Raw genomic sequence first — 22,541 nt, forward strand, 5'->3', positions numbered from 1 at the left:
AATATTTGGAGACGGGCCACCTTTCCACCATAGCCAAGAAAATAGGGCAACGGTTCCATAAATTATTTTAACATTCTGGTATTTGTTTGTCTTGTTTTTTACTATTCTGCAACAAAATGAAAAATATAAAGTAGAGAATTTTTCACAAAGCTAAATATATTTTTAATTTTAAAATTATGCTCTTTCTACAACTTTTGATATAAAATGTCCTTTATTTCATGAGATAAAGCGAAGGAGGACATATTTTTTAAATATCTTTACTACAGAAAAATAACTATTGGCAACAACTCACCCAATTTTATCTTATTTTTTGTATTTTTACTTATCTATAAAATTCAAAAGTATGAAACCCATTGATCTAGGGAATTCTATACAATCAAAATTATTTTTGAGAAACTAACTGGAATAAATGAAGTTCGGCCCAAAAAGAAACCAGATCTGAAATATTTCTGAAATTTCCCTTTAAGTCATCCAAAAAACATTTCAAAAGCTTGGGTGTCCTCATTTTAATGCATTTGTTAAAACCATTTTATATTTGCATTACTCATTGCCATCTTCTGATATGTTGATATTTCCTGCCTTTGAATGGGCCCTTATGACTTAGATTAGTTTATTCATTCTACAAACATTCAGAGAGTCCCCAGTTTGTGCAAGGCACTCTATTAGGTGCCTGGGAACCCAGACTGGTGAGTTTTTTCTTGCCTCCTTGTCTCAGGTCAAAGGTCACCAACAACTTTGTGAACACTGCTCCTCCCCCACCAAGGAAGCATGAAAGTCCCCCTTGGGGCTGTGCTCTCCTAGCACTGCCTACAAACCTCTCTGTGTGTGATTATATGTTTATGTTCGGCTCCCTCACCTGAGCAATTTTTCCAAAGCAAATACTATCTTATTCAATGCTGTATTCCTAGTACAGTGCACGTATACCTGGTGATCAGTATAAATTAGTGGAATAAATATATCTTATGATGAGGAAACTAAAGCTCACCAAAAAAATACGACGTGTCCAAAATCATACAGCTAATAAATAAGTAGTGCTCAGTCTTAGAAAGCCTCACCAGAGCTCTCTTCCATTCCACCATGCTGCATCCTACACACAGGGTGAGTGAAAGATCTTAGATGTCTTCCTGGAACCTCAAACTCAATATGACCAAAAGTCCCTCCTTGAAAAAACAAACAAAAATCTGGTCCCCAGCTAATGTTACCTTTCTCTTGTAAGCGGCATCTCCAGTTTCTCAAGGAAAAACTCAAGTCATCTCGACTCCCTCTTTTCCCTATACCCACATCCAATCAGTCTTATCACTTATAATCTTCAAACCTAGTGTCTCTCCAATCTCTTCCCTTCTCTCCTAGCCCCTGCCACCACCCTAGATCCAAGCCACCACCATCCCACACGTAGACTACAAAAATGACATGCTACCTCATCTCACATTCACTTTGGCTAATTCTCTCCAGTCTCTTTCCCACTTAACAGCCACCATGATGGTTTTAACATCATTCTACCTGCATATGTAATTCATCTAGCTAATTAAAGCCGTTCACTTAAGATAAAGACCAAATTCACCTGTGGCTCAGAAAACTGCCCACTATCTAGACTCTGTCCACCTCTCCAGCCTCATTCGTCTTCATTCTGGTCTCTCTCCCTTGCTCTGCCCCCATATACTAACCTTTTAAATCCTCATATTTATCGCTTTCCTTTGTACTTTGAACATGCAGTTGCCCTTTGTCCCCATTCTCAGCACCTCCCACTGCCGTCCTAAATTACTTACACTCACTGTCCAAGTCTCTTGAAATGTCACTTCCTACAGGAAGCCTTCCCTGATTCTCCCAGACAAGGGAAGCACACCACATTAGGCATTTCTATCCCACCTTGCAGTACATCCCACTTTGGCAGGAGCATTCATCACACCTGCAATTACTTCTCCAATGATTATCTCCCTTATTAGAACATAAGCTCCATGACGGCAGTGGAAGCGTCTCTTTTCACTGAGGTATCCAGTCCTTAGAATATAGTAGCTGCTCACCATATCTGCTGACAGAAGGACAGGCTGAGGCCATAACATCAGGCCAAGTAAAACAAGGGGAAAGGATTCTTATCCCTTTGCAAAGGATTTAAACTAAGGGAGAGGACTTCCCTGGTGGCGCAGTGGTTGAGAATCCGCCTGCCAATGCAGGGGACACAGGTTCAAGCCCTAGTCCGGGAAGATCCCACATACCGCATAGCAACTAAGCCCGTGCACCACAACTACTGAGCCTGCACTCTAGAGCCTGCGTGCCACAACTACTGAAGCCTGCGTGCCACAACTACTGAAGCCTGCGTGCCTAGAGCCTGTGCTCCACAAGAGAAGCCACTGCAATGAGAACACGTGCACCGCCACGAAGAGTAGCCCCCACTCACCGCAACTAGAGAAAGCCCGCGTGCAGCAACGAAGACCCAATGCAGCCAAAAATAAATAAATAAATAAATGTTTAAATAAAATAAAATAAACTTAAGGGAGAAAGAAATGCATAGTTTTTCAAGGTCACAGAGATAGCAGTGATAGGGCCAAAACTAACCTTCCATTCTGCTCATTTCTCCTCCCTAAAACACTAAAAAGCCTGGGTAGGAGAGGGCACAGCTTAGAAGAAGGGATGAAAAGATGGTGAGTGCGAGGTCCACGATGACAGCTTCTGAATCTGCCTGTCACACTCGTTGCCTCCAGATGGGCAGCAGTTAGACTTTTCATGCCTAGAGAAGCACTGTCTTACACAAACATAACCACTACCACATCCTTCTCCTTAATAGGAAGTTTATAAAATAACAAACTTCTTTCATCCACAAAGGAGAAGAAATAACAGGAGGAAAAGCTGTTGCTGCTCCAAGCACCTTAAGAAAAAAAAAAAAACCCAAATGGCTAGTTTGGCCACCTGGGCCTGCTCCTCAGCAATCAACAGGGAAGGGAGGGGAAAAGACAGTCTTCCCACCACATACTAAAGCAGGGAAAGGAAAAAAAAAAGTATTAAATGAGGCAGAAGCCATTCAAAGTCTACTTATTCTTTGGGAATTATGAGAACATTTTGCATAGAGCATTTAAAAACCTCGCTAATGCATCGGCAGCTCTTAATACAGGTACCAAGGAAAGGAAAAGTGGCATGAGCTCAACTGCAACAGTTCACTGTCCACGTGCTGCTGAGGCCAAACTATGTCTGTCACAGAAGCCACAAACCAGGCCAAGGGGTCAGGTTCGTTGCTGTTCATCCTGCCAAGCACCAACTGCAAGAAAAAGAAAAGGCAAAGCCTCTTCAATGAGGACTCTGTAGAATAACTATTAGCACAGTCTCATTCACCCTGGAGTTTCTGGGTGAAGTAGGGAAGGGATGAGAGGGTATTCAGAGACTGGAAAGTGACTTAGAGAAAGAGTTGTCATCTACTGGTGATAAGGGGGAGATTTTGAAACACAGAGGAAAAAATGAGAATTGCAAATGGAGAGGCAGGGAAAGAAACTGGAAGAACTTCAAGAGACACAGAGGGGTGGGGAAAGGAAGGTACAGCGGGAGGGATGCTCAGCAAAGCAGACAGTAAGCAACAGAAAAACAGAGAGAGAAGCAAAGCCAGGCAGTCCATCTTTTCCCAAATCCCAAAGCTGCTCATTGCATCCCAATAAATCACTCTACCACAAAGCCCATACAATGGACTGTCCTTTGCATTCAGTAACAAGCAGCATTTAACGAAGCATTGCCCAGCTGCAACTTTGGAGACCTAAGGGTCTGAATTAAAAATGAACAAAATTGGTTCAGCAACAGAAGACAACCAGTAATGACTTTCCCCCAATGCCTGCCTTGGCTATGAAAGGTTTAGCATTTTGAAGTTAAGCATAAAACACTCTGGCATTTCTCCTTTTGACATTCCAAGAGGGGGTGTGGTTGACCCCAGGTCCATTCATTTCCAAGGTTGTAGATCTTTCAGCTAAGACTGGCCCCATCTGTTCTGGAGTCAGCCAGCTGTTTATTTCAAAATAACATATTTATTGTACTAATCATCCTACTAACTCTTACAAGAAGAGAGCCAATATCATACGGGTCAAAATGCTCTCTGTCTTGTTAAACGTGTCAGTTTGTTTAAAAACCAAAACCAAAAAGCAAAAAAAACTCTACTATCCTCCTCGGTTTCCACCTCCAGGATCACCCTTCCACGCGTACCTTTCAGTAACGGCAAATGAAGGTTAATGGCGCTTCTAACTTTTCCTTTCCCTAATGCTTTAAAATGAACCGGAGTGTCCCTAATGATCCCTTCTCCAAACCGTTATTTGTGCCTGGTGACTGTGCCTCAGGAAACGTCAGCTCATTATGGTACCATTGTCAGTGGCAAGGAGCCTATTGCAATGTAATTTAAAACACTCACACAAGCACAAATCTGTCGGCTCCACTTCCAAACAATCCTGAAATCCTGCAGTTGGGAGAAGAAAAACACTTAACAAAAATGCTGCATGTAGAAGCCCAAGAGAACCTTCCCCAGACACGTGAAATGTTTCTGACAGGCACGGAGTGCACCATTAAAGGACAGTGTCACCTCAAATCAGCAGAAAAGGCGAGACAAACGACGTAGACACACACACACATAAAATAAAGCCCCACAAAACTTAACCTACTCAGAAGCACGCTCATCTTAAAAATGAATAGTGTGTGCTCGCCCAAGTGACATGAAATGTTCCAAAGTAGTGCGACCACATTAAATCACTGTCTCCATTTCTCCCCACGCATCACCCCTTCCCACTCAAATCTCAGCACTCGGGCCGTGTGTGACAGGACTGCAGTCCCCCAACCTCTGCCTTCCTCTGATTTTCCAAGAGCACTTCCCAACGTCCTCCCCAGCCCAGCCCCCTCTCCCAGCCTCCAAAAAGGTTGAGGGGAGTTGCGACTACGGAACTGGCAGGCATCGGTCCTCCGGCGGGGGAAGGTTGCTGGAGTTGTTCTTTGCAGTGACCCAAATTGCACAGAGCTTTTCGCTTAGCAGCGTTTGCGAGCACCTCCCCAGTCCTCCCGCCCCCACCTTCCCAAAAGAAAGCCTTGAGAACTAAGCGGGAGGAATAACTTGGTAAGAACCATTTGAATAAATCACTTCAACTCACCTGGTTTGGGATTTTTCTCCCCACCCCAGGCATAAACAGAAAGGATGTGCGAATGAGTCACGCACGCAAGGGAAGGTGTTGCGATGTCCTAAGTCCAAGGGCTGGAGTCAGTCCCTGCCCTGGTGCTGCTGCTACTCTTAGCTCAGCTGGAGCGAGCGGCAATCGCAAGCCTAGCAGCAGCAGGGGGGTGGATAGACCTTAGCACAATGAATGCAGTGGGGTTTTTGCAATGACATCATCCCTCTGTCCAAAAGGCCCCAATAGCCATGCTCAGGTGCGGTGCATTCTAGGAATTGTAGTCTCCTCAAGGCCTGGCGGGGACACAGAGGCTATTGCCGGAACTACAATGCCCAAAATGCGCCAAGGTCGGACGCGCCCAGAGCGGGCAAAGGGAGCGAAGGGGAGTCGGCAGCCATGTTAGGAGTGCCAGGACGTTTCAGCGGAGCCGGCTGAGGTTTTAGGGAACGCGGGAGCCGAGTGGTGGTGCAGAGGGGACGGTGAGGAGGAGGACAAGCCGGTCGGAGAGCCTGGGTTCCGAACCTGGGCACCGGGGGATGGAGGCGGCATCTGGGGACTGAGTAGGACGCGTCCGGCTGGTGGCGGCATGAGAGACCGAGTGGGCCTTGACCTCACGGTCTTGCAGGGGTTGCGGAGGCCCTCTACTCCTCTTGCTCCATTTTATAGCTAAGGGATTGAGGGAGTCAGTTTACTCCTGGGCTCAGAGCAGCATTGAGACCCGCTAACAGGATAGTCGGGGCGGTTGTGATTTTTGGGGGGTGCGGGGACCCCGGGTGGCGATTCTGTCGCCTTTGGTCGGGGAAGCTTCCACCTACGGAGTTGGGCTCTCCCTCCCAAATTTATTTTTATCTTCTTGTCATTCATTTTTCAACCATCCTTACCCTTTCCCGGGGTGTCGTACCCTCATTGGTTTTTCATACAGGAATGATTTGCAGAAGGTTCCAAAGAAATCGATGTTGGAAGGTAGCTAAGGTGGAAAGGGACGGTGCTTTGGCCCCGAAATAAAAGACAGGAAGAGTCCTACAGGAGTAACACACCCGGTTTAAAACGACATCTTCATACCTGCCAGCGAAAGCAGGGAGGTGTTGAAAGGGAATATTGATGATAGACCTATTGGCGGCTGGAGATTGGTTCCGGAGTAACTGGGATTCTTGAATAAACCTAGAGTGTTATGCTAAAAATACTGCGGAGACGGGATCTTCAGTAGCATGGATCACGGACTTATTTTAAAAATACATTTAGTGTTTAATTTGTGGAACTCCATATATACGACCACTTTAGGAACTAATTTTCTCTTAAACTAGGTAGCTGAAACCAAAGTCATTGGTCTTTAAGTTGTTTTGCCCAGTATTTCAAATGGACTGTGTTTTTTTCCCGATTGTGTTACTAAAACAATGCTGTGTGTTTGTTCTTTTTCAGAGTCTGTCTACACTATGAAAAGATGGGAAATTTCTTTCTTCCTGAGGGTGTCCGAAGGGCTGAAAATGCCCATATATTTGTGCTGTTTTTCTCCTTTCCTTTTGTGTATTATCCTGAAAAACAAAATTAACTGACACTTTGGGTCATTAGGGGTATGCACTTCACCTGTTAGGAGTTAAAATTATAGCTGATAAATGGATTATCGTATCAAGGAAAGACTAGGCAGAGTGATTATAAACAACAAAAGCATGGTCGAAACATGTCTCAAATGTATGCAGATGATTACAAAAACAGTTTTATAAAGAATGATCTTATATATATCATATTTCTGGGAACAAGGCAGATGAGTGGCTTTGTTTCATTTTTAAACAAAGGTAGTATGTATTGGTCTCACTTATCCATGGATACAACAATGGGAAGAGCTTATGAAATTATTTGTTATTCAGAAATACCTTTTTTGCAAGTAATGTTGGTAAGTATAGGAAAAGGTACAAGATGTTTACTATTTTCTTTCTGATCATCAGTATAACTATAGACGTGTTTTAAGCTTAATAGAGATGAAATAGACTGAACAGGTTTACATTTAGGCTTAGTTTCAAACGCTTACAAATTATTTTTAGGGCTTGGTGATTCAGGGGTGGTGTTGTGTCTTATATGAACTTATCTTGTTCGTTTTATGATACTTCTTTATGTAAGCAATAACTTCCTCAATTTGAGTTACTATGGAAGACAAATGGTGGGTTGCGGGGGGGGGAGGGACCCAGCAGAGTTCTCAGAAATACTGTATGTGAGAAATGAGACCTGTATAATGTAGTGATTTCTATAATTTGTCATGTGATTGGGTAGTTAGAAATTTTTCCAGCCTTATATCCAATGGACATCTAACCATAAAGAAATGAAACAAATCTAGTTACTATCTCAAAAAAACTCTGTGACTCTTAACTTTTAGGGAAAAAAATTATGTACTCTGTGTAGAAATTTAATTTAAAAAATTAGTATTAGAGGAATTGAAGATGCCAGCTTCTGAAAGAATAACCTCAGTGTCCCAGAGAAAAAACTGGGTTAGAAAGCTGAAAAGTGGAATTAGGAATGCCTTAAGTAGATAAAGAAACCTACCTTCTTTTTCTCTGTCAAAAGAGAATTAGGGGCTTCCCTGGTGGCGCAGTGGTTGAGAGTCTGCCTGCCGGTGCAGGGGACACGGGTTCGAGCCCTGGTCTGGGAGGATCCCACGTGCCGTGGAGCGGCTGGGCCCGTGAGCCACAACTGCTGAGCCTGCGCGTCTGGAGCCTGTGCTCCGCAAGGAGAGGCCGCGATAGTGAGAGGCCTGCGCACCGCGATGAAGAGTGGTCCCCGCTTGCCGCAACTGGAGAAAGCCCTCGCGCAGAAACGAAGACCCAACACAGCCATAAATAAATAAATAAACAAATACTTAAAAAAAAAAAAAAAAAAAAAAGAATTAGGACATTGATTTGTATTATAATTTTAGGTAGTTCATTAAAGAGTATTGAGTTAGTTGCTATTATATCAAAGGTTTTTTCAACAGAGTCAAGTGTCTGGATCACCTGTAGAACTCTATAGAAATGTGTAGCTGTTGCCCACCATTCATCCAGCTGAATTATTGTCCAGGGTTGTAACCAGCTGTTGTGTATTTTTAAAACACTAGAGGTGAGTGTACAGGGGTCGGGTAGAGCAGCCTTCCACATCCCATATTTGTGGTTTTTTGTGGTGTGTCACACAAGTAATAACAAAATTTTGGCAAAGATTTTAGGTTTATTACTAAATATATTCATAAATAAATTGAAGATGTGTAGATGACCTAGGGATCAATTTATGCATGGTGTGGAGGAGGGGACATCAGTTTTAGCTTTAAGAATACCACAATATCCTGACTTCCTGGATATTTCTTAGAGTGAGGGTTTAGTCTAATACTAAGAAAGTCTGATCATAAGAGACACTTAACCAGTAAGAGCTCAAAGCTATGACAGAATTATGGTAAAGTTACTCAGATGTTTAAAAGAAACTGAAATATCTAGACAGAGGCAAAAAGATATTAGAATTTTCTGAAAATAATTTTTCTTTAACTCCTTGCCCTAAATCCTAATTTTTTTAAATTATTGATGTTATTGTAGTATTCTTGGTATTTGGGTACATGATATATAAGAGAGTATCTTTTTTTTTAGCTCAAAATTCTTTGACTCATTACTACATTTGTGATCTTTACATTCAAAATCATGTAACATTCTTTCATTCATATCTGCTAAAGGATAAAGACAAGACAAAGAGAACAAGCATATGAAAATTTTAAAGCAGCCCCAAGAGTCAAACACTCAATAAGTCTTCCTTCAGAGGAGGGAAGTCCTCTTGGAGATGGTATATGAAGACTGACTTTAGTGTGTTGGACAGTAATATTAGTGGCCTTTCTGGACTCCTGTTGCTTCAGTTTTAAATCTGTCTTGAATGGCTTGCTAATTTTTTTACAGAAATTCGTAACATTCTAAGCCTCAGTGGTAATAGTGGTATGCGCTTCACCTGTGGTAATAGCAGCCTCATAGGGGTGATGGTGAGGATTAAACAAAGTTATGTAAAGCATTTAGCAGAGGACTTTGGAACATGTAAGTTTCTTGTGGATTTTTTTTTTTTAATTAATTTATTTATTTATTTTTGTCTGTATTGGGTCTTCGGTTCGTGCGAGGGCTTTCTCCAGTTGCGGCAAGCGGGGGCCACTCTTCATCGCGGTGCGGGGACCGCTCTTCATCGCGGTGCGCGGGCCTTTCTCCATCGCGGCCCCTCCCGTTGCGGGGCACAGGCTCCAGACGTGCAGGCTCAGCAATTGTGGCTCACGGGCCCAGCCGCTCCGCGGCATGTGGGATCTTCCCAGACCAGGGCTCGAACCCGTGTCCCCTGCATTAGCAGGCAGATTCTCAACCACTGCGCCACCAGGGAAGCCCTCGTGGATTTTTTTTTTAAGTTTTTAAAAAGTAGTCTCAAAAAGTAGACAGGGATTACCTTAACAATTTGTTGATAAGTCAAACTTATATGACCAAATTCTTACGAAAATACAGTTCCAGTTTTTCCTTTGATAAAATGATGATATAGGGCAACAGTTTTTTTCAGCCCATACCACGTAAGGAATGTAAAATTCTTGGTATTGAGATTGTGATAGTGCCTGGGGTGACTGAAGTCAAAAAAATTACATTACAATAAAATTTTGTTTGTGTTCTTGTATAATTTGAAGAATCCCAGCAGTTGATTATGAAAATTAGGCCCTGTCTTTACTGAGAATCAGTGTAGTTAATTAATTCTCTAAAAGATGATGTCCTAAATTATGAAAAATGTTAGAATTGTTTCATGCCTTCAAAGTTCTAAAATGCTTTTATATTTTAAGCTATGAAATTTGAGAGAACAGCCGTCAGTTATGTTGTCCACCTGTCTGTGTGTCTTCCAAAATAGAATCAATTTTCTTAGCATTCTCAGAAATGAAATGCCGGCAACCCAAAGGTGATGCAAACCCAGCAGTTACAGTAAGAATTATTTTAAGCTGATCACAGAATTGAGACAAGCAAACTTAAGGGGGAAAATGAAAAACATTTTACCAAAAGTTATCTTTATATTATATATTATAATTATTATAATTGTATTATAGCTTTATATTGAATTAAATGTGTTCGACAGCATGTATTTTTAAAGTAGATGCAGATGAGCCTGTCATACAGGGTTCAGCAGTTGGAGTTTCTCCAGGGAAGATCTTTAACTCATTCAGCAAACTTTAATGTTTCATATTTTAAGCATTTTACTTTAGCAACATTCAGAAAACTAAAACGTATGTTTTCTAGTCTTGTTTAGTTGGCCCACTGTTGTGTTTGTAACAAGTTGGCATAATTTTACCTGCTGGGTTTAATATGCCACAAAAGGTATATGTAGTAAATATAAATATCCCAATGTCGAGATGCAAAATCAAGATGCTCATAGCTAATGATTAACCAGAAAAGTGAGCCGTCTATCCTATGATTTTTATTTCTCAGTTTTTAATAGGTTTGGATAATTAAAGTGGCACTAGAAAAACATTTCTTTGCAAGAATATGAAGATGAACTTAATCCAATATAAATATGTTCATGAATATAGCCACTTAAGGAAAGTGCAGAGATATACAATTGTAAGCAATTAATGTACAGTAAGTGGGTACGTATTCATAATTCTTAATTTGGTATGGACTATTTGATGGTGCTGTATGTTTTTGAACTTGCTGTAAAGATTAGTCCTCAATGAGTTCTGTCTTAAAACATTTTAGGAAATGTTCATCAGAGTCACCCTCTTTACACCTAAGTCATGATCTGATGAATTTGGCACATAGGTGGTTGTAAATGGAACAGCTTGGGGACTTTTTGAGCTACTCCACCACCATAAGATAAAGTTCAGTAACCATAACCCTTGGCATAACCTAAATGATAATTTTTTTTCACCTTTGAGCCAAAATAAAACTCAGCTTTCCTCCTTCCTTACCCTGCACCACCAGACTTTTAGTCATTAATGTAGTATTAAGTGGGATCTTTCATAGTTTCTTGGCAGTTGTCCCCATTGAACTGGACAGCATTTATGCTGTTGGCTCAGTGTTAGCATGTGTAGAGCCATTTTCTTGTGAACGTTTCATAGTATTTTATATACAAGACAGAAAAATTATAGAAAAGCTTATTTTTTAAACATGCTGAAATAAAGCAATTGCCTAAGTGGTGATGTACAAAAGTATACAATTGCAAATAACGTTAACATAGTAGAGTACTTCATTACAATTGCTAAGCTGCAACTAAATAACGTCTTACATAAGTGTGATATAAATGACCTTTACCAGTCCTATGCTATTTCAGTGGAATACTTTCCTAATAATAGGATGATACAGCGTTTACTCTGTCCCCAAAATTGAAAATGTAGTGAAAATTAAGTGCTTTTTTGTTTGTTTTTTGTATTTCAAATCGGCAGATGTTTATTGAGCATCTACTATGTACAAGAAAGATACTTTTCTAATACTACAATGGATTAAAACAAATCTGAAATACAGTTCCTTCCACCAAAAACTCCCATCAAAAAACATAAGATACCTCTGAAGTAATCAACACAGTTCTATATGTGTTTGTGTAATACCCTTTGGGGAATTTAGCAGCATTTACTAAACACCTAAGCATATCTATCAGAGTCATCTGTTAGCAAGCATTCTAAACAGAACGATCTGAAATATTAAAGTAACAATGCAGAACTGACAAATATTAGTCTATGAACAAAGATTTGATGAATGAATAAAGAAATCCATACGAACTACTAAAAGGAAGGCTTCAAAGGTACTTCAGAGGAGATGGATTTTCTTCTTGGCTAAATAAAACATGATAGAAATGCTGGTCCTTTTCTGGGATAGGCTTACTAAAAAGCCTATACTTGGAATTTATGACATTTTTCTTTGAGCTTGGGATATTAAAGTTGCAAAGGTTGGAGAGTTCTGACACAAAGCCTGAGGACGGCTAGGTGGATTGGTTGAAATCTGGTCCTTGAGATGAAGGGACAGAAATGTGCTGTTTTGGGCCCAGCATGGGTAACACATCTGTAGGAAGAGAATTGGACTGGAAGGCACGAAACCTTGGTTCAAAAGTTGATTTTGATACTAACCTACAGCCCCAGTTTTTTAAAGGTCATTTGAAATCTAAGTACATGAAGTACTGTTTTTGATGATGAACTTTACATTTATTTATTTTACATTTGGCAAGCTCAATGGAAGAATCTCCATTTCATCTCTGCTTTGTTTACTCTTTGTATCTTTAATATCGGGTATTATGCCTCTTGAGTTTCAGTCCCCTGACTATTCTGTTTTCAGTATTCATGTTTTTGTCTTTCTAAAATTGTTTGCTTCTTTGTTTCTTACTAGTCCTGAGATAATTTATGAGCAATTATTGTAGCATTTCATCAGGCAGTGTATTTGCCTAAGATGGGTTGCTGGATTTTCTTGTTTTCCGGATAAACTCTGCGCTCTCGTCTTTCTCATTCTTGGAATCCGTTTTGCATTTGTTGCAGTTCTGGGTTCTTGTATGGAAATTCTAATATTTATGGAGTACTGAGAGGAAGCCAGATTTCAGGAGTTTAAGGAGTGAGTGAAAGGAATGCGGAAAGAAGTAGGCACTGCATGTAGATAATTTTTAAGAAGTTTGGCTCCAAAAGAGGTAAGAAATAAGAGTTTACAGAGGGCATGTGGGATTGAAAGAGGGTTTATATTTAAATCTTCCTACTTCGGGGTCAAAATCACATTCTACTTCACGGCAGTCTGATCATTTCCCAAAGGAATCAGGGCTTAAAATTCTACCTTGCCCTGAAATCAGGCCAGGAGGAGAGGGGGAAGAGCTCTGAAGTATTTTTGTGATTTTTTTTTTCTGTACATAATACTCAGTGCTTTTCATTTGATTTGATTATTTTTCGTTCCCAGTTTTCAGGTCTTTCATTTAACCTAACTTGTACTCCAAGAATAGTGGTTTTTATGACAGTTCCAAAAAAAGCATAACAATGACCATGAGCCTCAGCTTCTTTTGAAAAATGCCTTGTTCTAAAAGGTGGTGTCTGCCCTTTATACCTATATCATTAATTCTTCCTAGCCAGACTGACTGGGATGATCTTCACAATCACTTTTAGAAAAAATGGTGCTCAGTTGAACCAGGAGGTTAGACTTGAACAAGACATGTTTGTTTCTTGCTCAGCTAAGATTTTATCAATGTACATTTACCTAAAGGAGGAGAAATCTGAGATAGTCAAATTCTTTAGATTACTTAAATGAGGAGGGAATAATTGTCACAAGGAGAGAAAAGCAACTAACACCTTAGGGCAACCAGGCCCTCCACAAAAGTGGAAAATACAATTCTGACTGATATGAACTAAATTTTCCATAACCTGTACTCACTCTCATCCCATTACCCAGTAATGTAAATGAGCTGCTGTTTCTCTCTGGGAGTTTAACTGGCAGAATAAATGGAAAGATGTCAGCAAAAGAAGGAAGCAGGTAAGACAGATAAGATTTTGTATAATCAAAAAATATATCAAAAGTGTTGGTTATTACTAGATCTTGGCACAGTAACCCAGGTTTCGTTGCTTTTCGTGAGATGTACCAGAAGAAATAACCTGAGGTATTTCCATGAAAAGACAAACTTATGGCTACCCGTGAATTGCTCTCTGCTATAAGTTACATTTTGGATTGCAGTGCATAGTGCAAGCCTCCATACATCAGCAAGATGCCCCATTTTAGGCTAAAACTTGACCGTCCAGACTAATAACCTATTTCTAACAAATTTAAGACTATCTTGGGGCTTCCCTGGTGGCACAGTGGTTGAGAATCCACCTGCCAGTGCAGGGAACACGGGTTTGATCCCTGGTCCAGGAAGATCCCACATGCTGCGGAGCAACTAAGCTCATGCGCCACAACTACTGAGCCTGTGCTCTAGAGCCCGTGAGCCACAACTACTGAGCCCACATGCTGCAACTACTGAAGCCCACGTGCCTAGAGCCCATGCTTTGCAGCAAGAGAAGCCACCGCAATGAGAAGCCCGTGCACTGCAATGAAGGGTAACCCCCGCTTGCCGCAATTAGAGAAAGCCTGCGCACAGCAACACAGACCCAACACAGCCAAAATAAATAAATAAATTAAATAAATAAAAAAATATCTCACAGTCTCCCACCTCTTCAACCATCTGGAGAGAGGAAAAGATAAAACAACATTACTAGAGTAATTGTCATGGGCCCAAAGTTATACCCAGATTCAGAAAGTTACTGGACACCCCTGTTTACTGCTGAGTTAATTATTTAAGGTGTTTAGTTACTTATTTAATTGTTAATTATTAATACCTGCTCAGTGGTCTGATAAACTTCATATAGGCTGTTAATTTACATACCTGAACCCATTCTGCTTTTCAGTAATCTGAGTAGAAACTTAAAAGTTATGTGTAACCCATCGTAGCTTGAGAGAACCCTAAATTTCTAGAATATATCTTGATACTGTGTAAAGTTCACTTAAAATGCACTTAACAGTTCAAATAACTGGAAAGTAATTCCTCTGATAACACTGGCAAGGACATGCTGTTAAAATTTTTTGTGCTAGTTGAAGTCAAAATAGACCTACAGCCTATCTCACATTATATTTGTTTATATTATACCTTAAGATGGTTAAATCCACTTAAGATCATCACCATAGGTTCATGAGAAGTTGATTTAGTAGTATGAGCATTAGCAATGGAAAGACCTGGGTTTGAATCTCAGTACTTATGTGATTTGGGGTATATTCATCAGTCTGAGACTTTGAATCCTATAAAAATAGTATTTGTCAGCTTCATTGAGTTTTCCAAAGAATTAAGAAAATAATATGAAATTTAATAAGCTCTCAAAAGGCAGTATAGTGTAGTGGCTTAGAGCATAGTCTCAGAGCCAGTCAGCCTGGGTTGAAGTCACAATTCTGCCAGTTGTGTTGACTTTGAGCAAGTTATTTAACTCTGCCTCAGCTTCATCTGTGCAGTGGGAATAGTACCTCCCTCATTGGGTTGCTGTGAGAATTGAATGCATATATAAAGCAGTATCGCCTGTGAGACCACTTTTGAGGCAAAAACAAGTTTTTTGCAAATCTACTCACCGAAAGTACATATATCCTTCAAAATTAAACCATTTTTAATCATGAAGAGTATGATTCTCTCTGCTTTAGATGTTATAAGTTAATGCCCCATCAGTTTTAACAGTTTACCAAATACCTAGCTTAGTGATACTTTATACACTATATATTTTATGCATAACATATATATGTGTGATATTCATACCATAATTTACAATTAACTGAGGGATTCTATCACTGACAGTTTAAAGATTTGGAAGATAAGGAAAGTATTGTCTAAAATAAAACCATTTTCAGGGTTTGGTCTGCAAATACCTGAAGTGAGTTCAATCTTTATGGTTCACTTTAAGAATGTTAGGTCTGTAAGACATTCCAAAGGCATAGCTTGAAAGAGTTGCCTTTGAGTCAGGCCTGGGTTCTGGATTTCTGGTCTAATAAACTAGTAAGTAAGGTATAAGCTTAGGCAAATTAACTTTTGAATCTGTTTCCTTATCTTTAAAAATACAGTAACATTTAACATAGAACACCAGATACATAGGGTTTTTTTTGTTTTTTTGGCCACATACCACATGGCATGTAGGCTCTTAGTTCCCTGACCGGGGATCAAACCCACACCCCCTGCAGTGGAAGCACAGAGTCTGAATCACTACACCACTAGGAAGTCCCTGGGGACCTGTATTTTTAAGGCACTCACCATGTGATTTCCTCTTCACCTAGTTTTACTTGAAAGCACCGTGGTAAATTAACTTGCCAAAGTCAGGCCTCAATACATAGGCTTCCTCTCATTTTTGTGTTCCTAACTCTACTTTCCATTGTGCTCAGTATTTCTTATTGCTGCAATTCCAAGACACAGTTGCCAAAACTTTTTAAATGTTTCTTTGTAGGTATGTTCAATGAAGAATGTAATCCAGCCACATCAAGTATTGCTTAATTTGCTTAATTCAGGTGTATAAAGTTTATTTTAGGGAAATGAACAAATTATATGATCCATGTCTTCATCTAAAGCATTTGATTAAAAAATTTTGAATAAGAAGCAGCCCTATGGTATCCTATCATAGACATCCAGAGTGTCAGTATTTCTGGATACGGGGCACTGTTTCAACCAGTTCTAAATCCATTTCTTTCGTTCTGTACATACGTATTGATTAGTTACCAAGTGAGAGGCTGTGGAGGTACAAAGATTACTATGACCCTTTAGACCATTAGACTCAACCTTTTTACTGTCATGTACCCCTTGGTCAATCTAGTGAAGTCTATGGATCACTTTTCAGAAAAGTTTTTAAAAAGCATAAAATACAGTATATTGGATAATAAAGGGAGACAATAATATTGAAATAATTATCAAAAATTTTTTAAACAAATTTTGGACATAGAAATATATATGCTTTATAATTCATTAACAAGCTCAAGCAAGTTGTCTGCAACAATCGTAATAGGAAAACATCAGAGTTCAGCTGTGACACGTTTACGCCTAACACTACTGTGATCTGTTGCCTGCATTCAAATTTTATTAGAAGTTATTGGAAATAGGGATGTAATTTTTCCCCATCCAATTTCATGGACCCCTGAATTCTGACTATGAACCCCTGATTAAGAACCCTGGCTAAATTTTTTAATGATAGGAACTTTCTCTTTTTCACTGTTGTACCCAAGACCCAATTAAGATCTTTAGAGACCCAAGCACTGAAAAACTTGTGACGCTCTACCTCATATATTCAAAATCAAAATGGTTGCACCATAAAGTGGACTTAAGGAAGTTCTCAAATTTCTCATGTTGAGGACATAGAATTTTAGAAAGTACTAAATTATCTCCATTTGTTTCGTGGGGGCAGGCAGGGAAAGAGGCTGCTTTGCTGTTTTCTGAAAGTATCCAAGCTTGTCTATATCTGCTATACTTGGTACGTGGTTAAGAGCTCGATAACAGAATAAATGAATGAACCTTTACCATAAGGGGTTCACAATTTTAGAGAATATTAAATTCATCAAGGTATAACATGAAAAATGGAATACCATACTAGGGAGTACATGCTCTGCTCCATAAATGAACAGATTGGAGGTGTTTATAACTAGTATCTCTTACAGATAGAATGAAAGAATAGGGCTAGTATCTTCAAGTGGTCGCACTGGAGTGTAAGCTCCCTGAGGGAAGGATTTTTGTCTGTTTTGTTCACTGTATCTGATATATTCCAAAAACCTAAGAAAGTTCCTGGCACGCTCAACTAGTTTATCCTTACCTAATCAGCCTCAAATCTGTGGTACCTCTATTTCTCTAGACACTGCTCAAACATTTCAACATTAACCTACCTGCAACTATGGAAATTAAAAATACCTCTTCTTCCTTAGACATTCAATAAGTGAATCGAGGGATATTGTTTTTCTCAGTAGCAAGCTAGTAAGTACTGCCATAAATATGTTTAGCTACAATTTTCATTCAACAGTACTTCAGGGTAGAAATCACCTGCATTTTAAAATTAAGGGACAAATCAGCTGAGGGTCACCTGTTAACAAGTAGAGAGGAATTGAAAATAGAGCCCAGGTTTGTTTGATGTTTTTAAAGTCTGCACAAGAACTGCTGCTAGTATCTTTTGCTTTTATGTGAAACAAAAAAGGAAAAAGTAAATATCTCAGACCTAAGTAGCTTCCATTTGGCTAAGACTACAAATGTAGTTTTTTCCCTTCATTTCCCAAAAAGGTGCAACAACCATGTGACACCAAGGCCTTTTGATGACAAAACAGAAGTTCCATAACTATTTAAATCACATTTTTTAAAGTCTCATTTGAAAATACATAGTTTTTAAACTTTAAATATAGGTAAGCTGTAGTTTATGCTGCAATAATCTCTGCTTTATTTTCACAATGTATTAATACTTGATATTCTTTTCATCTTTTCTATTCTGCCCTCCCAGAAAAACATTTCAAGGTTTCTGGGGTTTGTGTCGGTAATGTACAGCTAAAAGGATTTTTTAATGCCCATTCTCCTACCTATACCCACCAATATCAGTGGGTATATTTTCATATAGCTTGTTTAGAAGGCAGTAAAGCAGCTTAGACGAAAACATCATTGTTTAGACTAAGGAAATGTTTATGAAAGTGGAGTGATTTTCAAGCCCTTTTGATCCACATGGGGAGCACTAGACCAATATCTAAATTAATGCATGATACAGATACATATTTCAGTTCTGACTCAGCATTCATGTTGGTCAATCCATAACTTGGAGAAGTTCAATAGAACTTCATTTTACATTTGAAGAAATTGGGTACCTGGGAAGTAAAACCTGGCTTGGCCTGTGCTTATGTGAAACCATTTATAGGCTTTATCCATGCTGCTTAGTGTGAGCATTCATTCACTTCACTGCAGAAATACTGTTTGATCACAGCCTGCTGCCCCAGTCCCTGCTGGAGACATTCCGTAAGATGCGGTATATAGACCTTATTGCCATTGTAAACTATACGGAATTCTGAATTCTGAATCACATCTGGTCCCAAGGGTTTACCATAAGGGATTGTTGACCTGTAGTTATTTTCTTTCCAGAATAGTCATCTGGGTGATTGGTACTTAGAAGCATGAATACAGTGACAATATTCTACCTTCTAACCTCTCCCCTTTCAGCGCAAAGCTGCAACATGACTGGGTCATAAACCAGTAAACTGCTTTTGGCCGCCAGATGTTATTGTTACCAGTGGGTAATACACTCTTTTCTTCTGCCTGGCACATACGCAGTTAGGCATGCAGCAATTGTTTAATGGATAAATAAGTTGTTAAATTGTAACACTTTGATGGATTGCTTAATCCTTTAAGTAATAATTGACTTACATTACCTCTTATAACCTGATTCTTTTGTGACAGATTTTAGCTAGTGAAGTGGACTGTTACAGACAATGAAGGAAATAGAACATTGTTTATGAAACCCTAGATGGCCTGGACAGGAGACTAAATTGGAATCCTTAATTCCCAGTGCAGAGAGGGCCTTGATATTTAAGAATAAAAATATTAATAGCTGAGCTTTATATCATGTGTTTCATGCCATGACCATAAAGCCATTACTGTAACACTTAAGTTTATCTTCTAAAGGAAGCCTGTGAAATGTTTCCAGAATGACTTGGTTTTTAGTGATATTAGTTATTGTTTTCCTTCAGGACCTGATTCTTTGTAGATTCCAAGATGATGGAGTTTCGTCAAAGGCTGTTACATCCTCAGTTTCTTTAAAAATAAAAAAATACTTTGCAATTAGGTAAAACATTTTTAGATAGACTACCTCCATCTGGTCTCTTTTCCTGTCACCCAGGTTTTTCATCAACCACAGCTCTGTGAAAGGACATTGAAGGGTCTCCTGTTACACACAATATACTAATGCTCATTATAGAACATTAAAAGAAGATGACAGCTTCCATTATCAGCCTACACAAAAATCTTTCCCTGCCTTCTGTCCTCTTATTTCCCACTTAGTTTGTGTACTACTAACTATATTGAGGTAACATGACCACTAAGTTTGAAGATTCTTTGAGACCAGGAGCTATACCGTATTTATTTTCACATTTCCTTCTGTGCTTAAAACAGGACTTCTGTTTCTTCAGTAAGTATTCATTGAGTATCCACTAGGTGTCAGCTATTATACTAGGTAGATTCTGGGGACGCCAAGGTAACTAAACAGGGAACATGCCATTCGGAGTCTAACAGTCTTGTGGAGGAGAAGTGGAAAAATAGATCTGTAAGTCAAAAAAGCTGCAGTGTAATATTATAGTGGAATAGATGATTTCCTGGTTTAAGAGTTCTAAAAAAATCATTTCCAAAAACATCTCCCCAATATCTGACTCAGTGACTAAATTTCCACCACTAGAATGTCATTATAAGACATTGCACTGTGGTTGCCTCTGGGCAGGAAAACTAAAGGATATTAATGGGCTGTGAAATCACTTTTTTATTCCCCTTTTTAAATTTTTTTTTTATTTTTAAATTTACGTAGTACAATTCACTCTTTTTGATGTATAATTCTGCAGGTTTTGGCAAATGCACAGTCATGTAATCACCACAATCAAGATATAGAACAGTTCGATCACCCCCCAAAATTCTCTTTTTATAATTTGTTGTGATAAAAATTAATTTTATTTTTCAAAAATTAATGCTTGAATATTCTATGTATATCTACTCTTAATTCAAAAAAGTATGTCTTTTGGGACAGCACCTTTTATCTTAAGCCTCTTTAGAAATACGGATATCCAAGGAGGGGCTGAATCATTATACCATTGTTAGTCATCCACACCTTGGTTTGTAGATGAAGCTGTTGAATTAGGACTCAGAAAAGGTAAAGGGTGCATGGTGTATGTAGTGTGTGTGTCTTAGGTTAGAAAGAGGATAGGGGTCAGTGGGCAGAATTGGAGATTAGGGCCTGACAGTGGAACAGTGTGCATGGAAGGGTAGATATGGGTAGTATGTTTTGTGTTTAGTATAAGGGCCCTGGGTTCTCAGAGATAAGGAACACCGAATAAAGAGATGAGCCCTGAAGAGGAGGCCTTCATGTGAAGATGAATTTTTATCTGGAGCTACAGAACTGGGATTCTAGTACTGATTCTGCCAGTAACCTGTTCTCAAAAAGTCACATCCCCTTTCTGGGCCTCAGTTTCATCATCTATAAAAAAGTTTGGATTAAGTATATTCTGAAGTCCATTTCAGTTTTCTTCAACTAGAAACAAACCCATGTGTGTGTGTGTGTTTCTGAATTTCTGTCCTCCAGTTTCAACTAAAGAGACCCATCTGTAGATAACAATAACCAAACTCTAGCAAGCATTATGATCCCCTAAAATTTCATGTAGTTTGATGTCAGAAGCTGCAGAGCACAGTTAAGGCTGATCTGAATTGGGCTTCAGTGACACAGCTCTCTGACCCTCAGTCTTCTCATTTATAGAATGACTGTATATACTCTAAGGTTCCCTGTAGTTCTCACATTTTATGACTATGAAACCTATTAAAACTACCAGTGTTACTTCTATTTTCACTTCCTCTGGGTTTTCACCTGTTCTGACATTGGTTTTTTTTTTAATTTTAATGAGCCACTATTCATTCAGTACCTACTATGTGCCAGAACTTTTAATGTAGGGTATTTTACCTACATTATTTAAGGATTTTTTTAGTGCTGCTGACATTTATGTGTGTACAGGTATGGGAAAATCCATGCCTCCTCCTCCTCATCCTAGATAACATATTCCTCCATATGCAAGATCTCATTTCAGTGAATATTAGAAGTAGCACTAGAGAGGGGAAGATGTATATGGCTTTAAATTGATATGTGAAGGGAAAGGAACTAACAGTTGAGGGCCTACTATGTGCTAGGCACTTTATATACGCCTATCTTCTTTAGGTCACTGAGATAAGCATATAGGTAGACATCACAAAGGGGAGCCTATTTGTCTTGATAACAAAACAAATAGGAATTCATGGGAATTGTTCAGAATATTTGTTTTTCATGTCATTCTCCACTATGAGGGCACAGAAAGCACAGTGCCTCTACACAGTAAGTGTTTGACAGATGTTTGCTGAATGAATAGGGATTTTACTCATACCCTAGAAGGATTTTCTGGATCCATGGACCTCTTAAGGATTTTAGAAAATCTGTGGACCCATCTAGGATGTCACCTCTCCTATTACACACAAAAAGAAACAGCTAAGTCCCTCTCCTTGCCCTAATCGCCACATCTGCATTTGTGCAAAACCCATAATTTTGGAATGTTTTCAGCCCCTCTGCAACCCGTTCATGTACCTGAGTAAGAACTCAGCCCTGGAAACATCTCTGGGTATTTAGGCAGCTTAGATACATATTCCATTAACTTGTTGTGCTTCTAGTACTGTATAGTGCTGCCGTCCTTTATCCGTCCTTTATAGATTTGAGAAAATTACTCCATGCCTCCTGATCATTAACTGACAGTCATGTTCAGTTTGCCTTTTATGAGCAGAAATTGTATCCAACTTGCTTAAAAGTTGTTCATTAATTTGTGTGCAAACCAAAAGATCAGCATTACATTCTTTATCTTTTTAAGGTTTTTGAAGTAGAGGTTATGTAATTTTACAAATTAAGGTTTGTACCAAAGCTTGTTTTATGTTGGTAACATATCTCTGGCTTTCTAGATGGAATGATTTCTATTTCTTTTTTTTTACCTCTCCCCATTCAGAAACCCACTTAAAACACTTAGGCCTGTGTTTTTATCTGAATTTTCATCTGGGTAGAGAAATATGATGAAAAAATTGTCCTTGTCTCATAGTTGGAGGAGAATGGTGTGTAAAACAAACATTCCAAGTAATTCCAAATGTAGAATGATAACTACCTCATAAAGTTGTGAGGGCCAAATTGGTTAAAGGAAAGCTGAATACCTTGTAAAGTATAAA

At 39.2% G+C, this 22,541-nt stretch overlaps 1 protein-coding gene across 4 annotated transcripts in view; it reads right to left on the reverse strand.

Annotated features, from left to right (window-relative positions):
* The window catches only part of RAB30 (RAB30, member RAS oncogene family), an 80,688-nt gene extending 75,387 nt beyond the window's left edge, over positions 1–5,301 (reverse strand). For all 4 annotated transcript variants that reach the window (XM_007187603.2, XM_007187604.2, XM_057553117.1 and 1 more), the window contains exon 1: positions 5,106–5,301. The gene's annotated coding sequence lies outside the window, so the exon portion shown is untranslated. The remainder of the gene's footprint in view (positions 1–5,105) is intronic.
* Between the last annotated feature and the right edge of the window lie 17,240 nt (positions 5,302–22,541).

Source organism: Balaenoptera acutorostrata, chromosome 9 (genome assembly GCF_949987535.1).
Source record: "Balaenoptera acutorostrata chromosome 9, mBalAcu1.1, whole genome shotgun sequence".
In the NCBI taxonomy this organism is placed as follows: Eukaryota; Metazoa; Chordata; class Mammalia; order Artiodactyla; family Balaenopteridae; genus Balaenoptera; species Balaenoptera acutorostrata.